The 7926-nt window shown below is 32.1% G+C and overlaps 1 long non-coding RNA gene across 1 annotated transcript; it reads right to left on the reverse strand.

Annotated features, from left to right (window-relative positions):
• Nucleotides 1-464: 464 nt before the first annotated feature.
• LOC145683262 (uncharacterized) lies at nucleotides 465-7156 on the reverse strand. Its single transcript, XR_014130988.1, has 3 exons — nucleotides 7032-7156; nucleotides 3906-3921; nucleotides 465-677 (listed from the first exon to the last, which is right to left on the reverse strand). It is a non-coding gene; the product is annotated as an uncharacterized LOC145683262 (long non-coding RNA).
• Between the last annotated feature and the right edge of the window lie 770 nt (nucleotides 7157-7926).

The raw sequence follows: 7926 nt of genomic DNA on the forward strand, positions 1-7926 counted from the left end.
CACTTCAAATTTTGCTTTGGCAGACAAACAATAGCAGAAGCGCCTTATGTTGTGCAATCGGACAACAGTTTAAGATTCCTCCTGCTTCATGTACTCGATTTCCTCTGGGCGTCAGGAGGATAAGATATTTAAATAAATTAATACATTTGAAAACCGTTCCTGGATAAACCGTTCCGTTCTCTGGTCTTATGCAGAGTCGTTTTGGCGTTCGATTAGCATGCTAAAAGTCTGACTACTGCAGAAATCATGTTTTAGTCGAATTTTAATATGTCACTAATCAAGCGTCAGAACGACTCTGCATAATGCTCACTTAGTTAAACAGTGTAGCACGTTAAACTAACAGTGACACAAAAATATGTAAGGTTGTAGTATATAATACTTGTATTAAAACTGACTAAGCCAATTCTTGCTATTTAAGCATGATTTTATTACTTAGAGCATTCAACATTTTTCTTTAGAAAAGCTGAATTTTACAGTTAGCAAGGTTTTTCGAATATTTAAATGTCTGATTAAATACATGACAGTGCTCTTCTTGTTTCTCGTTTGTTCTTCTTAGTTTACGAGTACCGTTTACTTCTTTCCAGCTGCAGCGGCTCCAGAAGCAGCAGCAGCTGCTGGAGGAGGTGGTGGAGGTGGGGCAAATCCAGCAACAGCCGAGCCGACAGCGACCTGAGCTTCTGTAAAACGTAACAACCAGAAATATTAATGTAAATATATTTTTTATAACTTTAATACAAAACAATGATACATTTTCGGCGTATTTTTCTCTATTGTAACATTATTAATTAAAATGTCACATAAATTTACTACCAGCTGTAAGGGTCCTGGCTAATCCCATCTCCTCACTTCAGAATTTTTTTGAATGATATTCGACCAATTTAACTATACCGAAATTCTAGAAAGTGTGCCAAATGGTCCCCTCAAACCTCTGATACTTTCGATAGTCCATTATTATGAAATCATAGACTGTACACCCGAATTTTAAATCTACGAGAAAGTTTTGAAGTCGATTTGTAGCTTATTAGAAACGTTTTTCAGGTAGTCTTGGGCATTTTATAATTTTAATTCTGTGTAAGCTGAGCTAACCTTAAAACAAAGAAGCTTTTAGTGAACTTAGTAAGAGCCACAACTAAATACTCATTCCATTTCGAACGATAACTTTAGATACAAAGGTTGCCCCAGAGAAGGTGAGACAGATTATCTCTGGCTTGGCAACACTGACTATGATTTTGGTAAAAGTCTCGTTGAGTAGGATCATTAATTATCTATCGGAAGTAACTTGTGATACGTTTCTGAGAAATGTTAGTGAATAGGTGTGTTAACTTATGTGGCTCATGGTTCGTTTACTTTTCCAAGTTTATGTATGTAACAGTGTTTTCCCATTACAAATCAACAGCGACATGCCATACACTTTTCTTGGCGTTTACAGAAAAGCGCTGTGCAAACATGTGCAATGTTTCAACAGATATATGTTATTCAAAACAAAATGAGCAGAGCCACAATGTACGATTACGTGTTGTTCGAGAAAGCGCGCTGTACTTCCGTATCCTAGACAAACACTGTCATTGATTAATGAGACGCAAGTGAATACTGTTGCAGCAATTATTCTTCAGATAGGCAGATGTCTGTAAGAGCACTAACTCCACGTTTGGGCATTTGGAAGCACACCAACCACCAATTTCATGTGATCATTTTAAAATGAGCACCGCATTTTCTACTTCAGAATAGATGCAGCTGCCAGAAGACGTATACAACATGATCCTATCATTCTGGGTCAAATTATGCCTGCTGATGAAACACGGATAATCCGATCCATGATTTTGACCCGCTTACAAAATAAGAAAACAGCACGTGGAAATCACCACAGTCGCCTAGCATCAAGTAAGTGTGGCAACAGAAGAGTGCTGGTAAGGTGCCAGTTTGAGATCGAAGGCGCACACTACATCAACATATTTTATCCCTCAGTCAAACTGTAAATTTAGTGTAATTCCGAGGGATCATCGAGAGTTTGTGCCAACACTTAGCAAACCATAGGTCCTACTAGAGGATTTCGTTCATTTCACCACCATAAGGAATGTAAGCAAACCACGTCGGATTTTGGAAGTTAAGAGAAAAATATGCATATTCCCGCATGTAGCATACTGTCCGAATCTATCACCCTGCGGCCTTCGGATACTTCCACATTAACACTGCTTAACGTGAACATCATTTTATGGCCAACAAAGAAGTGACTACCGTTAGGCAAGTGTTCTTCAATTTGCTACCTGATGACGAATTTTAAAAGATATTCACAACGTGACATGAGTGTATGGACGCTTGTTTAGCTGTCTATGGTGCCAATTTTGAAGAAGAAAGAGAAGTAAGTCTACTCAATATAACGTATTCGCGTTAAATATTGTTTGGTTCGTGAGATTTTAGTTTAATTGTAATGATTCTTGGAGGAGTCCATGCACATGCTTGTCTTTTAACTGCTGCACATTAAGAGGTTTTAGAGTACTAATTCCAATCTCAATCGGAATCTAATGAAACGAATTTTTAATTTGTACATTTGTAAATGGAGGTTGTTGTTTTTCTATACAGGAATTAGTCTTATCTTTTCTGCGACAGCGTTTACCTAGGTATATAATTTAAATCTGTAGTTCAGAGAAACCAAATTAGTAAACTCACATATTTAATTTGTATTGTAGTATTAATTGATTAATTTAGCGTATTAACGAGATGAATTACAATTTTGTTTTAATTGTAAATGTGATCTATTATCTAGATCCAATTTCTCACTATAAATAATTTAATTGTTCATCTGATTTAACTGGTTTCAAGCAAATTTGTAATACCTTCAAGTAATACCTTTTGATAAATGATATTGAAGGACTAGTTACAAGTGGGCCATTGCGCGGAGAAACAAATTTGGCATTGATAAAATTTGGAATTACATTTCTCAGTATATTTTCAACAAGTAATTGAACTAATAAATCCTATACAAGCTTTGTAATTTAATTAATAGAGATACTTTGAACAATCTTATGATAAGTCAAATTCACCTATATAAATTTTCTTTTTTAAAAATACAACTATTGCAAACATTTAAAATTTGATAAAATGCGTTGATTTAATATAATTTAGGCTGTAATGTTCTTGCAATTTCATTAACTCTTGCAATCTATAGGAGTTACCGTACTGGCTGATCTCAAAAAATGTTATTGCGAATATGATCTTCCTTGTAAAAGTTCGTGCTTTACAACTATAATATAAAGGTTTCACAAATAGTGACTTGTATATAAATGAACAGTATTAAAACAAAATTTACAATATACATCAAAACTTAAATTTTTCATTAGTGCTAGATTAAAGTTATTGACTCACTTGGCTCTCACTAGGAGTATCACTGATGCACTGCATACCATAGCCGTAAAATAGTCCCTATACTTGTTGGAGAGTATCTTGTGTTATTGCTGATACTGCGACTGCAGAGCAGTCTCGAACAATTACAGGAGCAAACACATAGACGGAAGTTTTACCAACTCAAACAAAAAATCATACTGAGTACTGTATAAGAGACCAAACAGCTCAGAACAACGTAAAACAGCAACTTGCAACTGGCTTCAAAGAAATGTGTAAGTTTCAATATATATTTCAAAATTTGCTGGATTTTTTCTTCTATCATCTAAAATTTATAACCTTATTAAATTGCTTTACTACTGTCGAAACTCTTTGTATTTCAAATTTGTATATCCAATTTTAGTATAGAAAATTGCCCTCGTGGTTGTCGAGAGTTGAATAGGAATTGATAATTCATTATTTAAGATTTTATGCTTGAATCTCTAAGCCTTAACCTTAATATATGAGAAATAGTTAGTAAAACAAAAGTTATAATAATTATTAAGCTATATTTTTTCTATACATACCTACTAGAGCCCCAACCTGAAAAGAAATATAAAAGATGTCATGAACATTTAAATCTACTAATCTTCGTATTGAATATTAAAATTAACTAATTTTACAGGACACGTAATTTAGACATACATTGGAATAGGAAGTAAACACATTATCTTGAAAACGTCATTGATTCTCAAAACTTTAAAAAAGTTTATTTTTTATTAAGAAGGAACGTTTACCTGTCTCAGAAGAATCTATTTTACATTATTTGACAAAAATAAAGTCTTTAAATCAATTTAAGATTTCCTTGAGGTAATTTAAGTAATTGGTATTCAATTTTTCCAACGTTTCAATATGCAAAGGATCTTAAATCTATATTGGTTCAGAATATATATTTTAGCACATGTTTTCAAAATACTAAACATACTCTCAAATAAGTAATAATGTGAAGTATCTGAAAAATATAATAGATTGATAACATATGTCTAATAAGCACCTGCTATTGAGAAGTTGTTTCAATAAAGTTTATTAAATTAATTAAGGAACATAAGTAAACTTTCCTCCACTACACAAAAAATATTCACTTGTACGAATATTAAAGTGGTACATCTTTACGGGACGAAACTGTGAAACTATATTAATATTATGTGTGGAATTAGATCAAAATATGCACAAATATTTTTGGCATAATGTAGTCGATAAATGAGATTCACCTTTACTACAAAACATGATTGTGAGAAAAGCGACTACTTATGTTAAAACATGCAGTACTAATAGTAATTATTCGAAGATATATTCAAATAAAAAGTATATTCCTGTTACGTTTGACGCCTTCAATTTAAATCCAATGCAACCCTTTAAACCAATTAGTTTTAAGTTGTTTGTTCTTATTTAATAAATGTAACTAATTCAAAATCATTTTAAAACTCAATTTGTTTTGCTTGAATCATAATACGAAATGTCATAATTAAACGCTGCATGTCGAAATCTACGTAGTACCCAAATATAATGAGCCAGAACCAATAAACATTGAATTATTTCGTTCAGTAAACTAAAGAAATTTATTTTAAGCGGCTGAAACTTCTGAAGATTTGTGTAATAAACAAATTTCAAGCTATTCAAGAGTAGCTTTGAAAAGTATCTTGAAATAAAGAATGCCATTTTAAACTTCTTTTAAGAAAGATAACTTCCGTACTATACCTTAGAGGAAAGTATTATTGAAAAATATGTAATTTTCTTCTAATTTTGAAATTTTCTTTTTAAAACTTTACAACATTTACTTAATACATATAGTATAAGTTATGCATGCTACGCTGAATGTCTACATCCCCAATTAACGCAGATTTAACAAAAAATAGGATAAAATTATTTTACAAGAGTTTTTAAGTATATTATGGCTTTATGTATAATAATCAATATACATGATTAACTTGTGACTCTAGAATCTTAGTTAAGAGGGTTGTATGATATTTCAGTAAACATGATAGAAGATTTGAGAAAAATATTCCAGAAATTACCTTCCGACATTAGCACATGATTAAATGAAAAGTATGTTATTGTAATAGTAAACGTTCATTCTCGAATATGGAAAGGAAACAGACTAAGAATGTAACGTGACCAATTCCTTATTTTATATAAGGGTTATTTAGCGCATTTTTCAGGAATACTTCTTTGCTTTTTTGTTGGTGAGTACTCTTCGTACCTCGATGCTATATATATACATAGCACATGCGTTGCCAATTAATATCAGTGCTTGGTACTGTCTTTATTTGGTTGTCAATGCGCGACTTTCGCACTACTTTTACCAGTACGTCAATCGTGTTTACCGCATGTGATTATCTTTTACTATCTCCACTTGGAAACGATACATTTTCACATTTCTCAGGTATTATCCACCGTATTAATTATTTTAAAGAGAAGTTAATTTTGTCAAAAAGCAGAAACAAAATTATAAAGTTTCTGGGACATAGAGATCAATATAATAAGGTCTTCGTAACATCTTATCTGACCACATAGTATTTTGCTGGTGTCTGGTAAGGTTACTGTATGTGTGTAAGTGTTTACAAAATTCTCTTTAGAACGAAACCTGTTTCTGTAAGCAGTCATATCAAAGCCTGGTAATACAGGAAAAAAGTGCAGAATACTTCTGTTCCTCATCACAATTACATTCTGTCATAGTGTACAATTTTTCAGGTTCATTACATTCCGTGTTTGCTCGTGTATAATATTTATTCAGAAAGTTCTCAACAGTCGCTTACACATCGAGCGATTGCTACTCTCGATAGCTACAATACTATATATGACATTTAGTAATAAACAATTTTTGCATGACGTAAGATGATGTAAGATTGTTACATTTACAAAGTGTCCATGTTATGTTTCAATACTTAAAGAAATATGATTAATGTCTCTAGAATCAGCTATATCTCCGCTGCTATTGATAAACTAAGAATTGTTTCTGAACTAATACATCTCTGGCTTTGTGTATGGCATGACATACCAAATCCGTTTTACACGTCTCTGGTAAGTACGCTACTGAAAGTTGAAGTTTTGGCTTCATTCTGAGATGTAGTCTCACTTTGCAAAGAGTAGTAATTGCATTGTTTTCAAACTTACTCTATCTGTTTGAAACTTTTACATCTTCCACTTCTCTTTTCTTGTTAGTATTGGTTCCTTAATTTCCTGTATTTCGATTACTTATATATAATCCATGTTTCGAATTTTCATATTAAGAACGGTTTAAAAATCATTCATTATATACATAACGCGAAAAATACATTAACTAATAAATTTCTTTCATTTAAAGAAGTGAGTGTGTATTTTCTTCAAACAACAACTCCGCAAATTATTTTCTTATTTCCTCTTTTTCCCAGATACTACTAAAAATTAGGAAGTAATGTTGCTATGTAATGAGGACTTTAAATTTACAAATCATTATTTGCTCAATTTTATGTTTGACAGGTTAGTTTTCTTGTTTTGTTCAACAAATACCCATTAAAGAACAACATGGTTTTCTCTGAAAGTTCCAACACGAATTGACTACCTAAACTAACTCTGCTCTTTTGAAATATTTTCTAACTTGAATTCCGAATTCTTAATCCGTACTTTATTGTCTAATGTTTCAAATGAAATACTACTGCATATATAATACTTACCATACAAAGAACAACAAGGACGAACATTAGGATGTACTGCATGTTGATGGTATTTAGGAATCTAAGACTAGACTCGTAATCAGATCTTCTGTTGTTGAATGCTGGCGATATCAGCTTCCATTCCTCCTTTTATACACGAAAAGCATCAGTCGTAAAACATGTTACGTTTTGTTCTTCATTAACAACTTTTGAAATTTTGATTTTTATTGTTCTTTGCAAAACAGAATAATATCCTCTGCTATTTGATTTTCCAATAAAGGTTAATAACCAATTGTTAAATTGATTAAATCGATTTACATTTTCAATGAGCCAATAATGGTGTTTAACTAGTTGTAACAGAATATGGTGAGAAAACCACTAACTTAAATCCGCCCCAAATACAGATTAAACTCTTAAAGACTTATCATTGTTTCACATGAGTCTGAATAGTATCCTTAATAAATTAGTTCATATTATATTAAATGTTAATTTGGAATATGGCATTGAAAAACTTTAATCTTATTTTCTTACAGACTTGACAGTGAAATAAATTACCTATTACATTGTAGCATCTACTCATCGCCTTAAATGGAAAAATAGTGTTGGAGCGACAATATCCTCTACTTAAGTTTTATCTTCCTACAGAAGGCTGCTTATTCATATGCAAGTCTTCGCGTGATTTGCAAATATATTGGACTAGCCTACATCACATCTTCTAAGTGATTCAAAATGCCGAAAAATTAGTGAGATTAAAAGTGAAAGAAGACAAAAGTGTAACTGCAATGAGTGATTTAACAGTACTAAATATTAGCACAACGGCGATAATAGTTAAAGAAGGCAATCCAATAACGTTACTTTACCAATATTCAGTTAGCGCATGCAGGACCTCATTCATGACTAGTACTGGTCTATTTAA

The sequence above is a fragment of the Thermobia domestica genome, chromosome 4, assembly GCF_964235325.1.
Source record: "Thermobia domestica chromosome 4, izTheDome1.hap1.1, whole genome shotgun sequence".
In the NCBI taxonomy this organism is placed as follows: domain Eukaryota; kingdom Metazoa; phylum Arthropoda; class Insecta; order Zygentoma; family Lepismatidae; genus Thermobia; species Thermobia domestica.